Source organism: Stenella coeruleoalba (assembly GCF_951394435.1).
Source record: "Stenella coeruleoalba genome assembly, chromosome: 13".
Taxonomy (NCBI): Eukaryota; Metazoa; Chordata; class Mammalia; order Artiodactyla; family Delphinidae; genus Stenella; species Stenella coeruleoalba.
In genome coordinates, this window is record NC_137159.1 from 11,525,304 (window position 1) to 11,551,914 (window position 26,611).

The 26,611-nt window shown below is 47.0% G+C and overlaps 1 protein-coding gene across 1 annotated transcript in view; it reads right to left on the reverse strand.

The window, feature by feature from the left end:
• Nucleotides 1-560: 560 nt before the first annotated feature.
• Nucleotides 561-26,611, reverse strand: part of ANAPC1 (anaphase promoting complex subunit 1) — a 176,114-nt gene continuing 150,063 nt past the window's right edge. Inside the window, exon 49 of the mRNA XM_079940043.1 lies at nt 561-995. The gene's annotated coding sequence lies outside the window, so the exon portion shown is untranslated. The remainder of the gene's footprint in view (nt 996-26,611) is intronic.

Genomic DNA, 26,611 nt, shown 5'->3' on the forward strand with positions numbered 1-26,611 from the left:
CGGGCAGCAAATTAAGTCAAGCCAGTTCAAGTTTATGCTAGCATTTCCCACCCACTGGGGGCATCCAGACAGATGGGAGAAATATTTTCAGCTGTGCGGAGAATCACAGATAGAATAACCATGTTCTGATTGCTTTCGAAATAGCCATCTTTTCCGATTTTTGTTTTTTAATTGGGATATAGCTGTTTTACAATGTTGTGTTAGTTTCTACTGTTCAGCGAAGTGGAGTTCCCTGTGCTATACAGCAGGTTCTCATTAGTTATCTATTTTATACATATTAGTGTATATATGTCAATCCCAATCTCCCAGTTCATCACACACACCCCACCCCGCTTTCCCAATTTTAAATCAGCAAATGCAAATGTGAAAGTGTCCACATCTCAGCCCTATAAGAGTAAGGACGGACCTCAACAAAATCCATGAAAGTGGTTCTGTGCTTAAATGGAGACGAATAGAGCTTTGCCTTTGGCCTTTGTGGGAGGCTTAACTGCTGGCCCTGCACTGCCCACCTTCCCCCCGAATCCCCTCCTCTGCTTGCCTTCTCCTAAGCAGTCAGGGCTCCTTTAGAAGTGCCCCAAGCTTGTGCTTTTCTGTTATGTGATGGTGCTGTGTTGGGGAAGTGGTTGGTGAGCCCAAGAAGGAGGAAGCAAGCTCAGGGGTGGAGGGACCAGGACGCCGTTGCCTCAGGAAACGGAGCGATTTTTTTTTCTTTTTTTTAGGTATTTGATAAACCAAAATGAGTGTGATAAATTTGCACTAACATGAGTTGATTTGTAAAATGCAAAACAGTAATGCATGATTCATGCAAAGTAAGTAATTCACTGACTGGTTGTCTCTGATTAAGCGTCCTGCATACACAGACCGGCAGGCAGCAGCCCCATGGCCCTCACCACTCAGGGAAAACTCAGGGGCAGAAGGACAATTCCAGGCCCTGTCTGTCAGGTTCAGAAGAAGTCACCTTCTCCCAGCATCAAACACAGCTGCAGAATGCAAACCTGAAGGTAAGAAGAAATAGTGTAAACTTAATTAATTACAAAGTGAAAAAATAACACTTGGGGGTTGTTTCCTGTTAGATCCTTGGGCCTCTAACAGTTCCTGGTATAAAATATCTGCTCATTAAATACTTGAATAAATGAATCAGTGAATGAAATTGTCAAAATAACTGATGCCTTATAAAATATACTAAAGCACTATTCCGTTCAAAAGTGGCCACAGTGGGCTTCTCTGGTGGTGTAGTGGTTGAGAGTCCGCCTGCCGATGCAGGGGACACGGGTTCGTGCCCCGGCCCGGGAAGATCCCACATGCCGCGGAGCGGTTGGGCCCGTGAGCCATGGCCGCTGAGCCTGCACGTCCGGAGCCTGTGCTGCGCAACGGCAGAGGCCACAACAGTGAGAGGCCCGCATACCAAAAAAAAAAAAAAGTGTAGTTATCAGTGGCTCTCCGTAGCCCATCCCTGCCTCTCTCCTTAGCTCTGGACAATTTTCCCAACAGAATCTAAACTTCTGCAGCTAACGGTACTTAGGAGCATCCAGTACATCAAGTCTGGAGCCTAAGCCACGCCTCCCCTCTCTGCTGTGCCCTCCCCCTGCTCCCCCCTCCATCTGCCCACGTGTCCTGGCTGCGAGCCTTGCAGTCTCGCCTGCCTCCTCTGTCCTCTGCACCACCCACGTCGAATCTACCACCTGGTCCCTCACCTCTGCCTCCCAGGTCCCCTGCCCTGAAGGCAACCTGGTGCTCCCCAGCCTATGTGGTCCCTTCTCTGGGTAATGCTCCTGCACTCCACCACAGACAGAGCTTGTTACACCTCAAATCGGGCCACATCATCCCTTCCCCAACTTCCCCCAAGCTTCTGCTGATGACATGGGTCTAGACAGATCCGTCAATGACACCCGACAGCGCTCAACATGGGTTTTACCCAAATGACCCCTCGCAACACCCCAAACTTAGGTCCAGCCATTACCTCCTCTGATAGTCAAGAGAGCTGAGATGGAGGAAAGACAGCAGAGGGGGCTGCAGTGCTCCCCCAAAGTAAGGCAGTTCTGTTGAAAAACTTGAACTTAGAATTAAACAATAAAAAACATGGACTCTCCCCCAAATCAGCCATCCGTACCCCCATTAAAACACAAATCTTCGTGGCAATTATGAAATAGTAATAATAATAAATGATGTTGCGCTATTTGGAAACTGTGTTGAGTCTGCAGAGTTCGTAAGATCATCCATGAAAAGTCCCGTCTTTGAAATCTCTTCAGAATCTTTCAAGTCTGATACCAACCAAGTCAGAGTTCCCTGTTGACTGCAGTTAGGGGCCCAGAGGAATAAGATGTACCTCCAAGGAGTCTTTCTTGGTGGCTCTCATGCAAAATGCTACCCCAACACATCTGGGTAATCAGACTGACTGCTGTATACTTCTTATCCAAACCACTGTTATAGACTGAATGTTTGTGACCCACCCCCCCCCCCCAGTTTAAGACCTTGAAGTTCCAACCCCCAGTGTCATGGTTTTTGGAGGTGGGGGTCTTTGGGAGGTGATTAAGTTTTGAGCAGGTCATCAGGTGGTGCTCTCGTGATGGTCCCTTATAAGAAGAGGAAGAGACAGGAGAGCTCTGTATCTTTGTCTCCCTCCCCCCTCCCCCTCTGCTGACGCCTCTTCTCCTCTTCCTCCATTTTCCTCTCACTCTTCCCCTCCCCCTCTCCTCCTTTTGCTCCTCCTCTTTCTTCATCTTCTTCCCTTTCCCCTTCTCATCCTTCCCATTCTTCTTCCTCTCCTTCTTCTTCTCCCTCTTCTCTTTCTTCTCCTTCTTCTTCCCCTCCTCCTTCTTCTTCTTCTCCTTTCTCTCTCTCTCTCTCTCTCTCTCTCTCCCTCCCTTCCCCATCAACCCTCCCCTCCCCACTAGCACCTACCAAGGAAAGGCCAGGTGAAGACACAACAGGAAGGCAGCCGTCTGCAAGCAAGGAAGAGAGTCCTCACCAGGCACGGAATCTGCTGGTACCTCGATCTTGACTTGTCAGTCTCCAGAAGCATGAGAAATAAGTGTATGCTGTCTAAGCCGCCCATCTATGGTATTTTGTTATGGCAGCCCTGACTGACTAAGAAAGCAACTGAGACCTCCTTTAGAAACTGAATAACATTTAACCAGAAAAAGTCAACAGAACGTATGACAACATTCTGACCTAGGTTCGGCCCCCCGCCTCCACTCCCCGCCCCCATCTCCCTTTGTGAGCGTAAGTGCTTACCAAGTCTTTTTAAACCATATTTTCCTTACTGGACTGAACAGAAAAACATAAATACCGTACTTAAAATACTGCAATTGTCTTTACCAGGCAAATCACTTTAAGGAAATAACAGTTCTTCCCTTTATATATGGTCTTACGTTTTCTCCTACAAGAAAAAAAGAAGAAACCAAATTTTACATACATAAGGTAGAAAAACGATGCCTTTCAAATTCCAGTCACTTGATCTGTGACAATTCTGACCCATGAGGTCCGTATAAAAAGATGAACACAGCTTTCGCATGTGCACGGGGCCACCATAAAGTCCTTAAGGTCATAAAGATCTCCTCTTGTGGCTGTATTGGTTTCCTATTTCAGATCGTTGGGGATATCAAATTATCCCAAACCTAACAGCTTAAAATAACACTCATTTGTCAGCCTACAGCTCCTTAGGTGAGACGTCCATGGCTGGCATGGAGGGGTTCTCTGCCTAGGATCTTACAAGATTGAAATCAAAGCGTCAGATGGGTGCATTCTTTTCTGTATGTTCTAGGGAAGATTCAACCTGCGAGCTCATTCAGGTGGTTGGATGCCTGAGTTGTAGGACTGACATCTCTGTTTCTTTGCTGGCTGTCAGCCAGGGGTCACTTTCAGCTCCAAGAGGCTAAGTGAATTCCCTGACACACACCCTCCTCCATCTTCAAAACCAGCCAAGGAAATCTCCTTCTCAAATCCCTCTCACACTTCACATCTCTCTTCTAAGACCTCGCCTGATTAGGCCAGGTTCACCCAGGGTAATCTCCTTTCCCTAAATTCAACTGACTGGGGACCTTAATTACATCTGCAGAATCCCTTCACAGAAGCACCTAGGTTAGTGTTTTATTGAATAGCTGGGAGAAGGTGTGTGTGCACAGGGGCAGGGATCTTGGGAGCCGTCTTAGGATTCCACCTACCTCAGTGCCTTGGCTTTGGTTCACTGGGCCTCACTATTTTCTTGATTCAAAAAGAGCAGGAAAAGATCTCTTACTTCTAATTATTTCGATATGCCAGAAAATGAAACTTATTTTGGAGCTGACAATCTATTCTGTGGCCAAATTTCAGAGACCAAAATAAAACCCAGCCTACTCTGAAACCTGTTTGTGCAGGCCCAGCAGTAGAGTCCCCCACCAGCTATTAGCATCATCAGAACACCCCAGGCACCCCGAGCCACCAGGTGGTGCTCCGGGGACCACCGGGGCCTGCACAGGTGGATCTGACCCCATCATCTCACCCACACTCACTGCTCTTAGAAGGCGCTCTGGTGTCTAAACCCTCACTCCTCAAAGTGCAGTCCTGACCGACAGCATCGGGACCACCTGAGAGACCAGAGGAAATGTGGAAATCTCAGGTCCCACCCCAGATCTGCTGAAGCAGAATCAGCCTTTCAACAAGATTCCGGAGAATTTATGTGCACAGCAGAGTTTGAAGAGCCCTGGTGTAAACCACACGGCCAAGGACCACACGTTAACTCATCCTGCAAAATGCACTGAAGACGTGGTGAAGACTGAACATGTTACCCCTCCCCCGCTCAAGTCCACATTGGTCCCTGCACCGGCAGAGCCTCAATAATGACCTAGATCCACGCTGCATCCAGCTACGTGAGGGTAATCTCTCAACTCAGGCAGTGTTTCCCTAGAATTGCTCCCGTCTCTCTGAGTAACACTTTCTCTGGATGCCCAATTCTCTGGCTGTGGCTTTTTCCACCAGATAACCCCACAGGTACCCACGGCTGGGAGGGCCTTGATTTTTTTCAACTGTAGCCCCACCACTAGGTGCTCGCTGGGGTCCCTCAGGGACCCCACAGATAGAGAGACCTCCACCCCAAATGTTGCCCACCTCTGTGTTGGAGGGGCTCACACAGCACTTGAGTGAACAGCATCACTGGCTCGCAGCTCATTGGCCAGCACTGGTCACGTGCCCCATCCAGCCACCAGGCAGGAAGCGCCAGCCGGCCACACCTGGCAGTGGAGAGCTGCAACCATTCAGGGAAGGCCTGCGGCTGCATGAAGCGTTTCCCCCGGCCAGCAGGTCCCAGAACCTGCGTCTCCAGATTTGTCATCATCAGAACAGGCTGATTCTGCCAGGTTCCAGAAAGCGAAGCTCTGCTGCAGGCGGGTTTCCAACAACTCACTTAACCTTCCTGGGCCTTGTTTCCTGGTGTGTAACAAGGGCTTCATAGCATCTCCCTCCTAGGACTGCGTGGCGGGATAAGGATTAAAAGAGGAAGAGAATTGAGTGTTGTAGGGACAAAAGGTCCAAACTTCACCACCCAAACCCTCAGGCTACAGACTTGCTGTCACACCTCTGAGAGTGAATTGATTGGGTGTGGTTCCAACATAGAGCTGGTGTCCTTCTTGGTCCAAACTTCACAACCTGCTCTGCGAATCAGGAAGAGAGCGGCCTTGCATCTGGGGCTACCTGCATCCGTGAAGGGCCCAGCGCGCCAGCTCCAACCATGTGTAGCTCTGACCATTGGGGGACCTCAGAAGCACAGCTTGTGGTGCACAGAGGCTTGGAGAACTGGTGGGTCACTTTCAGGGGTTCTTCCTGTGAGGAACCAGCTTCCCTTTCTTTCCTGTTCTCTTGGGCCCTGTCACCAGGCCAGGTGCAGAAGCAGGAGCTCTAACCTTGTATTATGCAGACAAACGTCCTGATGGGGAAGGGCCAGCTCCCAAAGAGGTTTGGATTCTTAACCGGGATGGAACCGAGCCCAGAACAGAGCACACTGACTGTCTCCCAGCTTTGCCCCCAATCCCTGCTGGGGACACCAGGGACGAGTGGTTGTCCCAGCCTGGCCAAGGACAGGGTCCCCTGATCCCTTCATACTCAGATCCCACCTGTGCTTGGAGGTACCTCAGAATCCCCAAAACTGCTGCCCCCAAAAGAGCCCAAGCACTTTTTCATACTGTTGTCTCTTCACCCAGACGCTGTGCCCGAGGAGCATGCTGACATCAGAGGACACGCCAAGGATTCTGAAAACAGAATTTTGCCTTTATCCCCATGGTGATTGGGGCTGGTGAAACACAGGATTTTTCACACCCCCATATTTAGAAACTGGCAACCCTTGTATAAGTTTGGGCGCTAAGAGCAGCTGGCCTTCTAAAGCACCAGTTTGTTTTACAAGGTGTTTTTGTTGGTTGCTGTTTGGGAATGTGACCGTCATTTTCTCATTTCGAGCAATACACGAAGAAAAACATCACCTGTCCAGGAAAACCATTGTGACATGTTGTGTTTCAAAGGGGCTAATTTTGGATGTGCCTCAGAAGTTTCTAGATTTCTAAAACAGTCCTGTGTTCTCAGGTGGAAAGAGAGAAGCATCCCTTTACCAAACAGAGGCTGTGGTATCTGCAGCCCACCTGAGAATACTTTCCAAAATGTCTCATTCACGCTAGTGGGCTTCATCAAGGGAGGCAAGGCCTCCTTGGGGACATTCAGGAAGTCGATGGGGCCTTTTCTGTTGTCACCATGATGGGGGAGGGACTCTGACAGCATTTGTCAGATACAAATCAGGAATTCCGGGAGAGTCCTTCTCAACAAAGAATCACGCCACATCCCCCGTGATTTTCGAACGTCATTCTGGACATCTGTGTAGGTGAAAAATCCATTCATTATTATCTGAGCCTGAACTGAACCCCGTATTACATGTAAACATTGTGTTGTGGTTTTTTTTTTTAACATGGCTTAAAATACACTGACTCTCCCAGTAATGCCACCACTGCACATATCAAGAGAAATCTACACAGTACTTTGATTTGTTTGGAATTTTTCCAAGAGCCATTCTTCAGTCTGGACAATTAGGGCACAAACACCACTGCTTTCCAGGTGTTTCCATCGCCGGAACCACACCCCTGCTCTGGTCCGCATTTGTAGCTGTTGCACTCGTGGTGATTGTATATTTAGAAGCAGGCCAGTGTGCAGACGTCACTCAGAGAATCCTTTCGCCCAGCAGGGCACGATGGCGAGAGGAAGGGATAGGCAAGGGGAAAAAAAGGCTGAAATATTCATCTTAGCTTCCCCAGTATTTAAGTTTATACCACAGACCCAAAACATAATCGTGTCTAAGAAAGAAAAAAAAAGTCCATGTATGAAAAGTTCCCTTTGGGGACAGGATGGGTCAGTGTAATTAGAAATCAGATCCCATGGCCTCCAAGTCCCTTCCAGGATTCTGTCTTCCGCACCAACAAGGATTTAGGTGCACCAAGAGACCTCCCTGTGTTGGCAAATCCTTGCAGCTTACAGACATGCCGTTCTCAGCCATTGCCCTTCCTGGCTAAGGTCAAACACTACATCCCCAGCCTGATGGCAGAGCCTGGATTTTGTAGCAACCGGTGCCCTGGTTCTGCTCTCACCCGCTACAGAGGCGCCCCATCACTTAGTGCAGGCGCCAGTGAGCCCAGATTGAGGTCCCAGCTCCCCTCGTTCCAGCCAGGTGACCCTGGGCTGACTCCTCACCCTAAGCCTCTTTTTTCTAAGGGAGGACAAGAGTATCTCCTCATAGGGTTGTGGTGGAGGCTGCATGGGGTAACGAACAATGGTCCTAGGGCAGTGTTTAGAGGGAGGGGCTCTCCCCTAGCAAAGATGACCCTCCCCCTGCTGTCATGTCTAGATTCCGCTGGCCTGGAGCAGGTTTAGTACAGCTTTGGGCTCAAGTGTAGGGTGAACCCCTTCCTTAACTTTCCATCCCAAATGGCATCTCATCTTGTGGGTCCTTAGTCCAACTTGGAGGCATCCTGACTCCCCACCAGGGTGACACTGGAAACTTTGGCAAGCTTATCATCCTGACAGTCTCAAAGGGGTACCATTCTTCCCCTGACTCCTGTAGACCCTGCCTGTCTTCAAGCTTCTCCTACCATGACGCTGAGATCTGAAAGGTCACGTGCTGAGGCTCACGAACTTCTGTCTTTCCAGAGCAATGGACACAGTGAGTGCTAAGTAACTACTCACTGGATGGATGGATAGAGAGGTGGATGGATGGATGGGTGGGTGGAATGATGGATGGATGGATGGATAGAAGGATGGAATGAAGGATGGATGGATGGATGGACAGATCTGATAGCAAACTCAGCCCAGATAGAAAGCCCCACATTAGATGACAATTGTTTCAAAGTGGCTCTCTCTCCTCCCTGGGAGAGAAAGGAGCTCTCCCCTCCTGCCTGAGGCCCCCTCTCCAGGGCTCTCTGCAGAAGCAGAGACGAGAGAAACTGGTGGTAGTTTGAGTTCATCACAAATCTCAAATCATTTTTCAAACTCTTGGCCCAGTCCCTTGGACCCTTTGCCAAGCACGTTTCTCCTTGGTTTTTAAACCCTGGGGAAATATTATCTGAATGTTTCCAATTCATTTATGCTCAGCTCATCAAAATGCCATTTTATAAGGGCTGTGTGAACTCCATAAGGTCTGGGAAATTTCCCTTCGCGTGGTTGTATGTGAAAGGCAGCCTGGGTCTTCCTCAGTAGATGGAGTGCCCGGCTGTGCTGTGGGCAGTGTTCACCCCCATCCCCCGCCCCCTTGATAACCTGGGCAGGCTTAAGAACAGACAAATCCCACTTCAGGGAAGGAGGTCAGGCTGCGCACTGTCCAGGTCACCTTACCTCCACAAACAAGAAAGAACTCTTGGACCCAGTTAGGAGATTTGAGTCCCCAAATGTAAACATTTTCAGAAAGAATCCTCCTATGCAAACATTCCTTTAAATGCAAATGAGGAGTCTCCAGAATTCTCCAGATGGGTGCTGAAAGTGGGAGGGACATATCCAAGACAAGGAGGCTAAAAGAGTCTCAGCTTCCTCTTCCATTTCTTCCTGACTGGTTTAAAGGTTTAAGAGGGATTGTGTCCTCCAGTGCCCAGAGACCTGCTACATTCAGGATCCCCGTCGAGAGAGTCCGGGAAGTGTCTGGAGTGGTCTGATCTCCTCACAGCCTCCAACTCACTCTACAATGCAGCCTGGAGACAGAAGGAAAGCAAATGCACAGGATCGTCTGGAAACCCCTTCTCCATTCCATGGGCTGTTCCCTACCACCTCTCCCCTCCTCCCATCAGCAACTGTCCAAATGTAGGGATGGAAATATCTTCCTCACCCCCAACCACTTCTTCACTTTCACCTCCATGACACAGTTCAGATCTTTCCTGCGGGGGGTGAGGGGGTACACCAGAAATCAGAAAATCAGAAATCAGAAAAAGCGGAAGTCAATAAAATTGAAAAGAGGAAGTCAATAGAGAAAATCAATGAAACAAAAAATTGATTCTTTGAAAAGATCGATAAAACTGACAAACCTCTAGCAAGACCGGCAAAAAAGAGAAAATGCAAATTACCAGTATCATCAATGAAATGGGATAAACAAGAGATATAACAGATATCACATGGATAATAAGGAAATATTACAAACTACACTACATGCATAAGTTTGACAATTTAGATGAAATGAACAAATTCCTTGAAAATTAGTAAACACCACAATTTATCCAAGATGAAAGAGATACTATGAACAGCCCTATAACTAATAAAGAAATTTAACTCATAATTTTAAAACTTCCTAAACAGAAATCTCCAGGCCCAGATGATTTCACTGAAAGGAAGTTTTTTAACACAAATTTTACACAGTTTCTTCCAGAAAATAGAAACTTATTTTATGAACCTAGTATTCCTTGATATCAAACCAGACAAAGACAGTAGAAAAAAGAAAACTACAGACAAGACAGATGTATCTCACGACTATGGATGCTAAAATCCTTAACAAAATATTAATAAATAAAATTTAGCAGTATATAAAAAGAATACCACATGGTAAGTGGGGTTTATTTCAGAGATGCAAGGTTGGTTCAATACTTGAAAATCAATCAGTGTAGTTCACCATCAACAGGTGAAAGGAGACGAATTACAAGATCATATCAATTAATGCAGAACAAAGCATTTGACAAAATTCAGTACCCGTTCGAGACAAAAGCTCTCAGAAAACTAGGAATAGAGGAGAGTTTCCTCAACTTGACAAGCAACATCTATCAAAAACTATACTTTAAGTCCCTTACATATGAACTAGTTCCACTCCAAGAATGTGTTCGTAAATCCAATTTGTTCGTAAGTTCAACAAATTTAGTCTATGTACCCAACTAACACAATCGGCTATATAGTACTGTACTGTAATCAGTTTATAATACTTTTCACACAAATCATATATGAAAAACAAACACAAAAAATAAAGAAAACATTTTGAATCTTAGAGTACAGTCCCTTGAAAAGTACAGTAGTACAGTACAACAGCTGGCATACCGGGGCTGGCATCGAGTGAACAGGCAAGAAGAGTTACTGACTGGAGGAGGGAGAGGAGGTGGGAGACAGCAGAGCTGAAGAATTGTCAGCAATAGGAGGCGGAGGACAAGCTGCAATTTCACTCATGCCCGACTTCAGTGGCACAGGTTCTGGTTCCTTGCTGCATTCAATTATATTTACCCACTTGAAAAAAATGATCCAGTGATGTCTGGGTAGTAGCTCTTTTTTTCTCATCATAGATGACACGGTAGCACTGGATTGCGTTCTGAATGGCTGCTGCAATCTTCGTGTACCGTTCTAGGTTCGGGTCCTGTGTCTCAAAAACTAACAGTGCATCCTCAAATAAAGAAAATCCCCTTGTCATTTCCTTCATTGCGAATCTCTTTGACTCTTCAGTTACTTCTTCTTCCTCTTGTTGCTCCACTCTCTCAATTATTTTCACTTTTGTTTCCATCTTTATTGCTTGGCACTTCTTAGCGGTACCAGCTACATCACCGCTGCGTTTACGCTTGCTTCCAGACATCCTGGGCTTGAAATAAAGATAGTGTACTACTGTACGCTATACAGTACTGTACAGTAAAGTACGCAAAAGTACAACCACTTGTAGAGGATGCATGCATGTGACAATGTACACCAGACAAGTGAACTAACTTACGTGACTGGACATGTGAACGCATGTTTGCATCTTCAAAAGTTCACAACTTGAAGGTTTGTATGTAGGGGACTTACTGTAGCTAGCATCAAACTTAATGATGAAAGACTGACTGCTTTCCACCTAAGATCAAGAACAAGATAAGGATGTCTGCTCACACCACTATTAACAACATAGTATTGGAAGTTCTAGCTAAGGCAATAAGGCAAGAAAAGTAAATAAAAGGCTTACAGATCAGAAGGGAAGTAAAGTGTTGCTCTTTGCAAATGACGTGACGGTCTCCATAGAAAATTCTATGGAATCTACCAAGAAAAAAACCTCCTAGAACTAATAAGGGAGTTCATCAAGGTCTCAAGGTAAAAAATTAACATACAAAAATTAATTGTATTTCTATATCTTCACATGAATACCTGGAAACCAAAACTAAACATAAAATACCATTTACAATCCCTTTAAAAAATTAAATATTTAGGTATAAATCTAACAAAATAAGTACAAGACTTGTATACTAAGATCTAGAAACTGCTGATGAAAGAAATTAAGAAACCTAAACAAATAGAGAGACACCCTATGTTCATGGACTGTAATACTCAACATAGTAAAGATGTCAATTCTCCCTAAATTGATGTACAGGTTTAAAGTAATTCCTATCAAAATCTCAGCAAAATATTTGTAAATATAAGCAAGATTATTCAAAAATTTGTGTGAAGAGACAAAGGAATTAGAATAGGTAAAATAATTTCAAGGAAGAAGAATAAAATAGGAGTCACTCAACCAAATTTTAAGACATTATGTAACTATGGTAATCAAGACTGTGAGGTATTGTCAGAAGAATAGACCAATGGAGCAGAATAGAAAACCAAAACATGGCTCCACACAAGAACAGCCAACTGATTTTTGACAAACGTGTAAAAGCAGTTCTATGGAGGAAGGGGAGAGTTTTCAACAAATGGTGCTGGAGTGACTGGATATCCAAAGGCAAAAAAAAAAAAAGAACCTCAACCACATCTCAAATCTTGTACAAAATTAACTGTAAATAGGTCATATATTTAACTTTCAAATGTAAACTATAAAATATTTGTACGAATACGTAGGGAGAAATCTTCAGCATCTAGGGCTTGGTAAAGAGTTTTTAAACTTGACACCAAAAGCACAACTCATGAAAGAAAACAATAGATAAAGTGGACTTCATCAAAATTAAAAACTATTGCTCTTCAGAAGATCCTGTTAAGAGAATGAAAAGAAAAACTACAGACTGGATATTAGTTCTCTATTGCTTCCATAGCAAATTACCACAAATTTAACAGCTTAAAACAACACCCATTCATTCTCTTACAGTTATGTAGGTCAGAAGTCTGGTAGGCTAGGCTAGTTTCTCTGCTCTAGGTCTCCTTTAGCAGGAGGGCTGTGTTCCTTTAGAGACCCAGGTGATTAATCTTCCAAACTCATTCTGGTTGGTGGCAGAGTTCAGTTTCACTCATTTGTAGGACTAATGTTGCCATTACCTTGCTGGGGTCGTTCTTAGCTTCTAGACATCTTCTGCATTCCTTTGCTAGTGATCCACTTCCTCCATCTTCAAAGTCAGCAATGGTGAGTTGAATCCTTCTCACACTTCAAATCATTCTGACGTCCTCCCCCTTCCCCCTCCCCCTCCCCCTCCTCCTCCTCCTCCTCCTTCTTCCCCTCCTCCTCCTCCTCCTTCTTCTTCTTCTTCTTCTTTCCTTCTTCTTCTTCTTCTTCTTCTTCATCTTCTTCTTCTTTTCTTCTTCTTCTTTTCTTCTTCTTCTTCTTTTCTTCTCCTTCTCCTTCTCCTTCTCCTTCTTCTTTTCTTCTTCTTCTTCTTTCCCTCTCTCTCTGTCCCCTTCTTGCTTCCTCTTCTACTTTTAAGGTCTCATGTACTTACACTGAGCCAGATAATTCATAATTTCCCTATTTCAAAATCACTCACTTACTAATCATTTTTTAAATATTTATTTATTTAGGCTTCACCAAGTCTTAGTTGTGGCATGTGAACTCTTGTTGCAGCATGCATGCAGGATCTAGTTCCCTGACCATGGATCAAACCCGGGCCCCCTGTATTGGGAGCTCTGGACCACTGGAACACCAGGGAAGTCCCTCATTTACTAATTTTAATTGCATCTGAAAACTCCCTTCACAGAAGCACCTAGATTAATGTTTGACTGAATGATCAGGGAACAGGAATCTTGGAGGGAAATCTTTGAGATTTTGCTTACTACAGACTTGGAGAAATTATTTGCAATTATATCTGACTCATATCTAGAAAATGGGCAAAGAGATGAAAAGCATTTCACTGAAGAGGATATACAAATGGCAAATAAGCACATAAAAAGATGTTCAACAACACTAGTCATCAGAGAAATGCAAATTAAGATTACAATGAGATATCACTACACACCTATCAGAATTGCTAAAATGAAAATAGTGACAAAACCAAATGCTGATGAGGATTTGGAGGAACTGGATCTCTCATCCATTGTTGGCGGGAATGTAAAATAGTACAGCCACTGCAGTCCTGGGTGTTTATCCCAGAGAAGTAAAAACTTATGTCCACACAAAAACTTTTACACAAATTTATATTGTTATCTTATTTCTTTTATAATAGCCCGAAACTGGAAATAACCAAAATGTCCTTCAATGAATGGGTGAATGGTTAAATGTACTGGTACAACCATACTATGAATGTATTAGTAAGCATTCTCTAGAGCTAGATAGATGATAGATAGATGATAGATAGACGATAGATGGATAGATAGATGATAGATAGATAGATAGATAGATAGATGATAGATAGATGATAGATAGAAAGATAGATGGATAGATAGATGATAGGTAGATGATAGATAGATAGATAGATGATAGATAGATGATAGATAAATAGATGATAGATAGATGATAGATAGAAAGATGATAGATGATAGATAGATAGATAGATGATAGATAGATGATAGATGATAGATAGAAAGATGATAGATAGATAGATAGATAGATAGATAGATAGATGATAGGTAGATAGATAGATGATAGATAGATAGATAGATAGATAGATAGATAGATGATAGATAGATAGATAGATAGATAGATAGATGATAGATAGATAGATAGATAGATAGATAGATAGATAGATAGATTTTAAGGAATTGGCTTGTATAATTGTGGAGACTGTCAAGCCTAGAATCTGCACAATAGCCTGGCAGGCTGGAGACCCAGAGAAGAGCTGATGCTGTAGCTCAAATCTGAAGACAGTCTGTTGGCAGTTTCCTCCTTCCTTGGAGAAGTCAATCTTTTTTCTATTAAGTCCTTCAATGAATTGGATGAGGCCCACTCACATTATGGGCCTCTGCTGTATTCAAATTCTACTGATTTAAATGTTACTCTCATCTTTAAAAATATCTTCACAGAAACAAATAGAATAATGTTTGACCAAATATCTGGGAACAATGACCTAGCCAAGTTAACGCATAAAATTAACGTCACAATGGAGTACTACTCAGCGATAAAAAGGAATAGCAGGTTGAAACTCGGGGGAATTCTGCCGAATGAAAAATTGCAGTCTCAAAAGGTCACATACTGTATGATTCAATTTACATAGCATTTTCAAAATAACCAAAATACAGACATGGAAAACAGATCAGTGTTTGTGGGGAGAGAAGGGTGTCACTATCGGGAAACACGAGGGGGATTTTTGGTGATGGAGCAGTTCTGTACCTTGATTGCTGTTGTGGTTTCAGGAATCTACACATGTAACAATGCGGCATAAAACTATACACACACATTGTGCCAAGGCCAGTTTCCTGCGTTGGATATTTTTCCATAATTATTTAAGTTGTAACCGGTGGGGTTAACTAATGGAGAACACACAGGATTTCTCTGCACCATCTTTGCAACTTCCCATGAATCTACAACAATTTAAGAATAAAAAATTATTAAAACAAGGATTTATAGCAAAGAGTCAACATGCATACTTTCAAAAGTAAGCACGTATTCCTCTGAAATAACACAAGTTTTTTTTTTAATCTTTTTCCTGTTGTTGTTGTTGTTGCTGTTTTTATAAGAATGTCCAAAACTTTTCGCTCAGAAGGAATTTACACAGGCACCAATGAATGCAGTGATGCTTGATAATACCTAAGAAAGGAAGCAGGAAAGGGAAGCAAAGGTTAGGATGTCCCCTGCCTGAATACCAAGAAGCCACTGAGGTGACCAAACCCCCAGTTGGCAGGCTTCTGAAGCCTGAACCCCTCACTCTCTTCCTTATTCTCTCCTTAAGTGATCCTGGGTTTGCAGCAGTCCCTCTGAACCAGAATTTGTTCTTTTCCATTTCCTCACCTTTTTAAGACAATTTCCTTTCTTTCCATTTCTGTCTAAACCAACAGCTATAAATAAAGCAACACCACTGTCTGCAAAGGCCACCCAAATCTGTGTTCATAGATTCCATTCATATGACCATAATAAGCCCACAGATATGATCAACCTTTCCCAAGGCAAGTTATTTATAACTATCAGTGGTGACAATTGAAAAGTACATGTGCAATTTATTTCTGAAGCCACAGAGATTCATTGAAGCTGATCCTCTAGTTATGGGACTAGACTGCATTCACATTACCTTTCAAACATTACCTCTAAACTCAAAATAAGGGAATTCCCTGGAGGTCCAGTGGTTAGGACTCAGCACTTTCACTGCCGTGGGCCTGGGTTCCATCCCTGGTTGGGAAACTAAGATCCTGTGAGCCTCACGGAGAGGCCCAAATAATAATAATAATAATAATTTTTAAATAAAATAAAAATAAGAACCATGTAGACAGGATCTTAGAGGAGCCTAAAGAACCTGCCAAAAAAAGAGGGCAGCAACCGATGGCCTCCAGTCAAAGGGGTAGGACAGGTTTGGGATGACACAACCGGACTGGCTCATGGGAACATGGTCCACAGTGAGGAGGCTTGTCTACGGTGCTGCCCCCCTTTCCAGCAGCCTTGACTCCTTCTTGCTTAGCAAGATCCTCCTTCCCCTCTGACCCTGTCAACCAGGTGTTAACTGACCCCCCCCCCCCAGGGCTCTGCGCCTTCTGCTGGGGCCTCCCCCCCGTCTCCCCATCCGTGAGAATGAATAAGCAGGGTTTGGCTGACCCTTCCTCCTGCCTGTGGTTATTACAGCTGACTCACCAGACCATCCTGGGTACACAGTTTTGAATATTGAAGCAATTCACTTCACGTTAGATCATATTTCCCTCTGTCATTACATATTCTTGGAAAACATGATTTTTAATGGCTGCAAACATTGCTGGGACCATCTGCTTATTTGATGTTGGCATTCAAGCTGGCAGACAGAGAAAACAAATTTATGGCTACTGAAGGGGAAAGGAGGGGAGAGATAAATTAGGGGTATGGGATTAGCAGATACACAATACTATATATAAACTAGATAAACGACAAGGTCCTACTGTGCAGCACAGGAAACTATACTCAATATCTTGTAATAAACTATAATGGAAAAGATCTGAAAATATATATATATAATATATATCTATAACTGAATCACTTTGCTGTACAGTGATTTACAGCATTGTAAATCAACTATACTTCAATATATAATAAGGCAGTTTCCTATCTACTTGAACAAATGCTATAATATCCAAGTTATTATCCCAAACCTCCTTGTCTCATAGGAACTTGAGTTGGAAAGGGTGAGGGTCGACTTTTTAAACCCTTAGTGCGGTAGTCAGGTAGAAACCTTCTTCCTGTACATAGACCATCTTGATAGCTCTGAAGAAGAGAAAGGACACATTAGTCCCCTGTGTGGGACCCTCAGTAAAGATTATGAGAAAGTCAGGCGATGGTAATCACAGCCTTGTTTATTGAACATGTACTAAGTTGCAGGCTCTGCACAAAGCACTTTGATAGAAACCTATCACCACCCCTTCATGGAAGTATTTTTAGCACAAAATGACAAGAGGACGAATGTTAGCTGCACGTTGCAAGAGCTGAGAGCCATCTCTGCACTAGATCAGCGTGGCCGGCGGGGCAGATGTCTCACCCACCAGCCTCGTACACAGCTTCAAGTCTACGGGGTTCCCGGCACCTGGGAAATCTCAGATCTTTCCCAAAGCCTTTTGCACAGTAGCTCATTCTGGCTTCATTGGCTGGGGGGATGAGCCACCCCCCAGGCCTCTTGACCACAGGCTTTGTGGGGACAGTGGTTCCCTCAGTGTGGGAATTTCAGAGATGGAAGGAATCTCTCATTTGCTGCTTCCGGCTGGTCCTGGGCTTCATCCTGATGGAGTTCTACCTTCTGGCAAGGAGGAGCTGGAGACAACATCACTTTATCCACAAGCCAGATTCCCCCCACCATCGCCCAGCTCCCTCTCCGCTTCCCACAGGAATTCCATCCCCGGCAAGGGCAGGAAGAGGGCCCAGGAACCCCTATCTGCTGTGCTCATTCATTGGCAAGAGCCCTCTTGCTTACAGCACCCCATGTCCCCCCAGTAATTACATATGGGAAGAGAAGGTAAAAGGTGGGCTTGACAGTGACCGGTGATGCGCTTAGCGTCCCACCCTGTACCTCCTCTCACCTCCCCAAGAGAAGAGAATGGAGTCACCCAACTGCTACACACCACGCATGTTCAAGGACTGGGGACACAGCAGGAAAGAGCACAAAGGTGACTGGCCGCAGCTGTTTCTCGCGGCTGCACCACCGGCACGTCCCCGAGAGCAGCAGGTCCGATGCTGCACCGACCATCTCCCTCGGAAATGACGTTCATTTCTAACACCCCAAGTCTCTGACTCACCAGCTGCCCTGATTCTTCCTGCCAGCTGCAGGGACGTGGCGAGACAGCAAATCTTTGGAGCTCCCAGCCATCGACAGGAAAGTCCATGATTTCGAGGGGTCCCCAAACCTTGGGGCCCGGCTTTGTGGGAAGGTACACACTGGGCTGTGACAATTTGGCAGCCAAACCCCCCTGCTCCAAGCTGCAGATTAAAACCCCAACCCTGCAGAACTCCACGTCTAAGGGTCACAGACACAGCTATAAGACAGGGGCATGAGGATGGGGCCACCTTTAGCTCCTGGTGAAAAAGACTCCTGGTCTGTTTTTCTGGCAGATTCCAGCCACCTCCAGTCCCGAGGCAGAGGGTCCAAGCTGGTGTCTCCCTCCCCCTTCATCCCTGTGAACACAACAGACTTGATAGGAGCCAAATGTTCTCATTTCTAAAGGTCTCAGCAGGAAAGCCTGAAACTCATCCTTTCAGGCCTGAGGACCTGAGGGAAACTGTCGGCTTCTGTAGCCAGGGAACGGGGCAGGGCGTGAGGGCTTGTGGGGAGTCTCCTGGTACCCGTGACACAGAGCACATGCGTGTGGACATTAGTGGGCATGGAAAAGCCACAGCGTCTGGCCAGGTGGAAAGAAAGCCCAAAGCAGCATTTGGACAAATGTGCTACTATTATTTCCATCCAAAAAGCAACAGAGGTCAAGGTGAGAGCCGTTAGCTCATGCAGGCGGCAGGTAGAGCATCAAAGCCAGATCAGAGCACACACGCTCACTTCCAAAGGGGGCGTTCGCTCCAGAGTGGTCTGTGAGTGCCCAACAGTGAGCACTTTAAGCTCCTCAAACTGACCTCAGGTGGCCTCGGCCTGCAGCGGCTTGAGGCAGGATTTCGGTTCCCGCCAGAGATTGAGGTCAGGCCGCGGCAGTGAGAGCACTGAATCCTCGCCTCTAGACCACCAGGGACCAGTGGCCAGTGACAAGGCCCTGGCCCGTCCGCTGTGTAGAAATGAATTTCCACAGAGAGACAGAAAGTAGTGAAACAAGCAAAGTGTTTATTAGGAGGGGAAAAGGTACGTGTGGATAGACACACAGGCGGGCTCAGAGAGAGAGTCTCGCCTCCGTGGTAGTTTGAATCACTATTATGGGGCATTTCTTCCGGTTTCCTTTGGCCAATTATCTTGCTTTGCCTGGTTCTGAGTCCGTATTTGGTTTATCTCAGGGTCCTCCCCTGTGTGCGTGCACATCTCTCAGCCAAGATGGATTCTAGCGAAGAGGCCTATGGGTAGGTTGACATCACCTACTATGGGGTGGCGGCTCCTCCGTTTTTGACCTTCAAGGAGCCTTTCTGCGCATGTGTAGTCGGGAAGGTCTCCTTGATCTCAAGAATGAGGAATATGCGGTCTTTTCTCTCTCATCTGGGTGGGGCTCAGCTCCTCTCCTGCTCCTGCTATCTTGGAGTATCTGTCCACAGGGGAGAAACTCCAGCAGTTCAGCCTGAGGCCCATCTATCTCCTGCCTCAGAATGACTGGTTGCTCCAAGCTCCCCTTCCCTCTTCACGAACATCACAGGATCCGGGGTTTAAGGTTCCGTGTTGGTGCCCAGGGAGGCCGGCCCTGGTTCTCACTTATCTATTTGGTGTCAACCAACCTGGGGTAGCCATGGGACTACAGTAAGCTGCTAAGAGTGGGGCAGCAGTATTTCAAACAGACACCCAAACACCTGTTTTTCTTGTTAAGTAAAAACAAGTTAATAGTCACACCAAAACCATGAAGAAAACCACAAGTGACCCAAGGATTTCTGACTCACCCCCTAGTCTGAGTAGTTTGTGACATTCCACCCAAAGCCATCACCCACCTGCAGGGGCACAGAAATGCCGATCAGCGGTCCTTTTGTCTCCCTAACTCAGGGTAATTACCCATGTGGCCTGCTCCCAGATCGCTCTTGCTTTCAGATTTAAAAAAAAGAAAAAGAAAAAAAGAACAGCCAAAAAAAAAAACACCCACCTTTCCCTTAAGCCCAAGTGACTAAGAAAAGCTAGCAAGGACCCTCCCTCAGACCATAATTGTGGGAAACCTCTTGCAAAACAGTTTCTCTGCAAGATAAACCGTGTCTGTTCCCAGCAGCTAAGTGCCACACCCGAGAGGACTGGTGAGAGATTTCCTTTAAGAAACTTCAAGAAAACGTTAAGAAAGTTCACTCTCCTACGCACCAGGAATAGCTGTGAAGATTGACTTACACCCTGAGAAAGATCTTTGCTTTTCTTTTTTTTTTTTTTTTTGGTCTTTAAAAATATAATTCAGCACAACATGCACCCCATTCTGGAAAGCCAGGTCGGGAAGCTCTCAGTCTGGGACTCGGAGCTCCCACGAGCAGAGGGTCTGGTACATACCAGGCACAGCCAGGGCCCTTTCCTGGCTCGCTGGGCTAGGTATGTGCCACGAGCCCGGCTGCCCGTGAGAGCAGCGGGCCAGCCAGGCCCCAGAGCCCTCCAGGAAGAGGCGGCCAGTGTGGAAGTTGTCACGCTCTGTGTCACGCAGCTCAGGGCACGTGGTCGCACCTGGAGGGAACTGGGCCTAGGCCCCAAGCCAAAGACTGCCTTGCTTGGGCTGGACGGTAAGCTCGGTGGGCTGTGAGGTTGCCTGTTCCCCAGAGCTTCCCCGGGGAGGTGGCGGGGAACTGGGACCATCCGACCCATCAGAGTCTCCCGCTCGGGGTTGGCAAGAGCCTGGAGGTCACAGTAGGGACAGATGAGGGGACAGCCCCACCTCCACCTGCCCTCGGCCCAGCGCCTTGGGCCCCTAGACCCTCCACCCTCCTGCCCTGCTGTGCTGTATCTGCCTGGGTTCCCTGCGCTTCCCCAGCCTGCCCAGGCCCTGGGGACCACCCCCCACTCCCTGAAAGATGACCCATAAGCACGGTGTTCAGGACCTCGCGGACAAGGCAGCAGCTGAAACTCAGAGAAGACACGAAGGGCAGGAATATGAACGGGCTGCCTGGGGGCCCCGGGGTGAAGAGGGGCTGGGCGTCCAAACCCGCACCTGCAGGAGCTGCCCCGCTCACGCCTGTCATGGGAGCATCAGCTCAGGGCACAAGGAAATGTGACTCTGCTCAGGGAAACGTATCTCCCCCAGAGGTCTCGCCGCAAACTGGGAACCCCCCGCCATTCGAACCTCCCCCACGCCCGGCTGGTCCTAGCTTGTTGCCTCTGCACCTCTGCTGACTGCTCTGTGGGATGAGGCACAAGGAAGGTGACATTCAGCCAGGACCTTCTAAGCTTTTCCACTACATTTCCTATATTTCAACATAGGATCACAACCAGCTTAAGAGGTTGGAGGTTTGGCCCATTTTATGGATGAAGGGGCTGAAGCAGAGTGAGGTTGTGTAACGTGTGCAGGGCCGGGTGGGCGGTTGGAGGCCCTGTTCCACCGTGAACATCAGGCACTGCAGCCCGTTGTTCTGCAGTCACTGACACACGCACAGTGTCTCACCTGCCAGCCACACCTGGCCGAGGCCAGTGCCCTAGAGAAAAAGAATCTGGAGGGTCTAACGCTTGACCCTCTGCCACAGAGCGGTCCTCGGCGCCGGGCATCTCGGGGAGAAGGTGGGGTGGGGTATTCTAAGGGTCTTTTGCCCCGGAGGGCGTCTTTGGACAGCCTCTCTGGGCGCCCTCCGGCACCTCACGTCAGCATCACGGGCGCTGGCTGGTGTACGGCTGGCTGCACGCCTCATCGTTTTAGCTAGGACATTTCTACAAATCTTTTTTATGGGTATTGAAAAGAAACAACCTTGAATTTGAGAGTCATAATGTTCCGCTTCTGCAGCACTCAGAATCTATGTCACCCCTGAGGCTCCGAACCCAGCCGTTAGCAGGAAAAAGAGTCCTCTGAACCTCAAGGAAAGACACAAATCACTTCAGAAGGCCAAAACCCCTTCTCTAGACACCCTCAAGACTGCCTCCTTCGGAGTCGACAGACTTAAAATGATGTGTAAAGTGACAACTTTGACACTCCACAGAGGGGAGTATCTAGCCTGGCCCCAGAGTTCCTAGGACATGCTGGTTGGTGACCAGAAACAAGGAAAAGCCAGGAGGCGCAACAGCTGCTGTCCGGGGGCTGCATGCCCACTGGCCATGATGGCTTATCACAACTTGGGTGACTTTTATGACTTTTACCTGGATATACAAAATCTTTAAAACCTGGTTGCCCTACAGGTGAAAATAATAAAGCTTTCAGTGAAGACGTAAGGAAGCCAAGAAAGTGTGTGGCATGTTCTAGAAAAGAGCTCCTTCCCCGGCATCGTACTCTTAACTGTTGTTTCCACAGGTTGGGACACAAGGTCAATTCTTAGCATTCATGCATTTTCTTCCTCCTTTTGGGCCTAGGGCTCTTTAAGTAACCAGTCAAATCTTGATGTCTCTTTACAAACTTGGACTGATTTGCAAAGATGTTCACCGAAGTTTTATATATAGTTGTAAAAAGTTGGCACTGGTGTATTTGTCCCATCATATGGGAATGGTTAAATAAATTATGGTACATCCATAAGATGGAAAAAACAGCAACAAGTCCAAGATGGTGTTTTTCAAGGCTGTTTAACACTGTGGAAACTTGGTTATGCTCTAATGTTAAGTGGAAAGCTATAGTTACACACAATTATATACACAATGAATACCGAAACTACAATAAATCATACATATATGTGTATAAACATGTAGCTGGAAAGAAATATAACAAAATGTCAAGAGTGGCTATCTCTGCATGGTGAGATTGGAGTTCACTTCTATTTCCTCCTACGTCCCTTCATTATTTTCTATACGTTGTCTTTCGAATTTAAAAAAGCTATTGAAATTTCCACCAAAAATGACAAGAAAACCATTTTCCATCGTTAACAGTGCAAGTTTGGAATAAGAGGAAAATTTTCTACACGACACTTCAGTTAGATACTGCCCTGGTCTGCCTCGGCCCTGCAGAGATGGGCTTGACCTGCGGCGCCGGCCTCTTGTCCCTGTTTCCAAGAAGGAAGCAGACGGGGCTCAGGCCGGGCAGCAAAGGATGGGGAGCAACGCTTGAAACTGACAACAAAGTGTCTCAGTACGTCTGACTTAAAGCATCCAGTGTTTTCTGTGTCTTTCAGGATGTTTTTGATGCTGTAATGAGATGCAGGAGAAGGTTATATAATTGTTTACATTGGGGGCTTTTTTTTTTTTTAAGAAAGGTGTCAGGTATAAGCCACAGGATACGTGAAGGTGCTGAAGACACTCATGGACCCCAGCGTGGAGCGTGACCATGGCCACAGCTTCCCTGTCCCACGACAGCTCTGACCAAGGGGCAGTTCCACCTGGAGCGCTGTGCGGTGGGCGGGAAGGGGTGCTTTCCAAGGCTGTACCGGCTGCAACGGAGAGGAGGCCACGCGGATGGCCCCCCCTCCACCCCCGGGGTGCAGCCAGCAGGACTGGCCAGTGCGAGTTCCCTGCTTAGGACGGAAGCAGCACTGAAGGCCAGTCTCTGATGTGGCTGCACGTGACCCTGCGTAATCACCCACATGCCCCTGGGCATCTCCCATCTGGCTTCCTTCACTCCCCCTGCAAATGTTTAGATCATAAAATTTGCTTCTCCAATATAGGCCAGAAAACTTGGTTTCAGAATCCTGCACACTCCAAACATCCTGCCAACACCCGTGCTCCTGATGAGGTGGCCATCACCCCCCGGAAGGATGTTTCACATCCGCACTCCCCAGCCTCTGGAACAGAGGACGTGGCTCCGTGTGGCCAGCCTAGGAATCGGCCCCCAATATACAGGGGAGCCCACGGGCAGGGGTAGCCTTCCAGCTGGCCTGGCGCTCAGGTCTACGGAGTCGGCCAGGCCACCGAGGTGCAGGGGGCCTGAAGGAGGGGCCCTCGGGACTTCTGCCGCCGCCAGGACAAGGTGACATACGCCCTAGAGCTCTTCTGCTCTGTGGGTTGCATCTCTAATCACTGTCCTTCCTAACTTGAGGATTTGAGACAATGACATGAGATCATGGTGAAGGCTTGGTACCTATGATAAAATGGTGAAAATCCTATGTAAATGCAAGTTATTTTGATTTTTTTTGAAAAACCTTTTTTTAAGGCAAAGTAACAATAAGCCTAAAGATGTAGTCATTAATGATTTCAGGTAAGAGTTTCTGCTTCAGGCTGAGGAAGCGGGATGGAGAAGAAGGAAGGACGGGCGCTCAGAGCAGGGCTGGGGGCGGAGCAGGGGGCGGGGCGGAGGGCAGGGAGAGACTGGGGTCAGCCAGTGACAGCTACAGGGGGAGGGCAGAGGAGGGCGGGGCCTGCAAGGACAGCTCTGGGGAGCTGGGCAGGGAGGACACAGGGGTGTGGGGAGCAGAGGTAGAGGCCCAAGGGTCGCTGGGCGTGCAAGTCTTGGGGACGGAGGAGATGATAGTAGGCCCTCACCAGGGACCTGGAAGGACTTCAGGTGCTGGGTTTGGGACTGGAGCGTCTCCGGATGCCACGCTCCGGGAGGCTGGTAGGGGCGCTGAGCTACAAGATGCTGCCCAAGGCTTTCCTTCCTAAAGCAGATGTGAGCAGAGGCACACTCGGCCGTACCACTAATGTGCACTGTGCAGGCAACGATTTTCACATCGAGTTTGAGAGCAGGAAGGACCCCTGGACCAGCATTTCCCAATATTTCTCCTCATCACCACCAGCACCACACAAAGAGGGTTTTGTGGTCAAAAGTCGAGGGAAATGCTCACTGAACACCCTGAGGAGTCCTCTTCCTGCAGGTATTTGCACGGCCTGTAATATGCTAACAAGTTTCGTAAGAGAAAAGATGGGGCTTCCCTGGTGGCACAGTGGTTGAAAATCTGCCTGCCAATGCAGGGGACACGGGTTCGAGCCCTGGTCCGGGAGGATCCCACATGCCGCGGAGCAACTGGACCCGTGAGCCACAACTACTGAGGCTGGAGCCTGTGCTCCGCAACAAGGGAGGCCGCGATAGTGAGAGGCCCGCGCAGCGCGATGAAGAGCGGCCCCCGCTTGTCACAACTAGAGAAAGCCCTCGCACAGAAACGAAGACCCAACACAGCCAAAATAAATAAATTAATTAATAAACTCCTACCCCCAACATCTTCTTAAAAAAAAAAAGAGAGAAAAGATGGAAAAGTCATTGTTTTCCAGGTGCACTTGACCAAGGAGAGACACCTGCAAGCATCTGGAACACCTTTCACTGTTGCTCATTTAAAAGAAGAAGAAGGAGAAGCTAAGGAGGTTGAAGGACTTAGCTGAGGCCATTTGACCAGTTCACCGTGGATTCAGAAGCTACCCCTTCCCTTGTTTACTCCCTCAGGTATATCTGGCCCAGGTCTCCCGCTCCCCTCAGGTAACCTGCTTACATTGAATTCCACCGTCTTCCCTTCATGCAACCTCCCTCCCTATCACCCCAGAAGCAATACTATGAAGGCGAATTTTGTAGAACCTTAAACCATGTGTCCCACGGCTAAATATACACATTGATCGTGTGCTGCTTGGAATTACACTGCAGCTCACTTAAGCATGGATGTATGTGATGGTTCCATCCATTAGGAGCCAACAGAACAAGAGTATGTAACCGAAACGGTGGGCTTTTAAAACCAGATGGAGGGAGGGAGACGCAAGAGGGAAGAGATATGGGAACATATGTATATATATAACTGATTCACTTTGTTATAAAGCAGAAACTAACACGCCATTGTAAAGCAATTATACTCTAATAAAGATGTAAAAAAAAAAAAAAAACAGATGGAATCCCGGCTCACTCCCTCCTCAGGAGGCCCTCTGTCACTCACCCTCGATGGCTCACAGTAGGAACAGAGCAAAGAGACACCCCCTCATCGTGTCCAGGACCAAGGGCAAGCCCCGAAAGAGAGTGATTTGTTTAACAGCCTCACAGGAAGGCTGGCTGGTGTGAGCTTTTTTAAAAACCTTGTCTGGGTATAATTAAAGTACCATATAGCCTGGCCTCTCCCCATCTCTCCTTTCTTGTATCTGGACCAGAAAACAAAAGGAATCATGATCTTTCCTTGTTGGACAGAAATAAACTGCTGAGCTCCTTGTTGCTTTCATGGTGGCCCTCGGACTCAGAGTCACCAGCCACTGAGATGCGGAGCACAGGAGGAGAGAGGAAAGGCTCGGTGGGGCTGCTGGACTAAGGTCAAGGATGCAAAAATAAGAGAAGAGGAAAGTCAGGGCCTAAAAGAGCTCACAGCCCAAGGTGCTGGGGTGCGGCCTCTGCCGTCAGAGCTACCCACCCACTGTGCCCACCCCCAGGCCCCCCCAGTGGAGACCTCAAAGGCCGAGACTAGGATGCCTGGAGGAGGCCACCCAGCTGGTCTCCTTCAGCCACAGACAGTCTTATCCCACCTGTGTCCCAGTGTGCGGTACAAATGTATTCCCTATGTGGACCCTTGCAGAGGATGCTCTCCGGCCTCTCTGGGATTGGATTAAGCGCCCTTCCTCAGTAACACCATGATTAGAAATCTTGTTCTGTGGGTTTGCATGAGTGACAGCTGCCGGAGCCTCTGCTCCCCATGTGCCCAGGGCTTACACGTTAATAGGTAGTCGGTATCATTCTCACCAAACGTTTGCCATGTGCCAGGCACTGTTTAAAACACAACTGAGCACTAGCATAGATGTGGGGTGTAGGCACTATGATT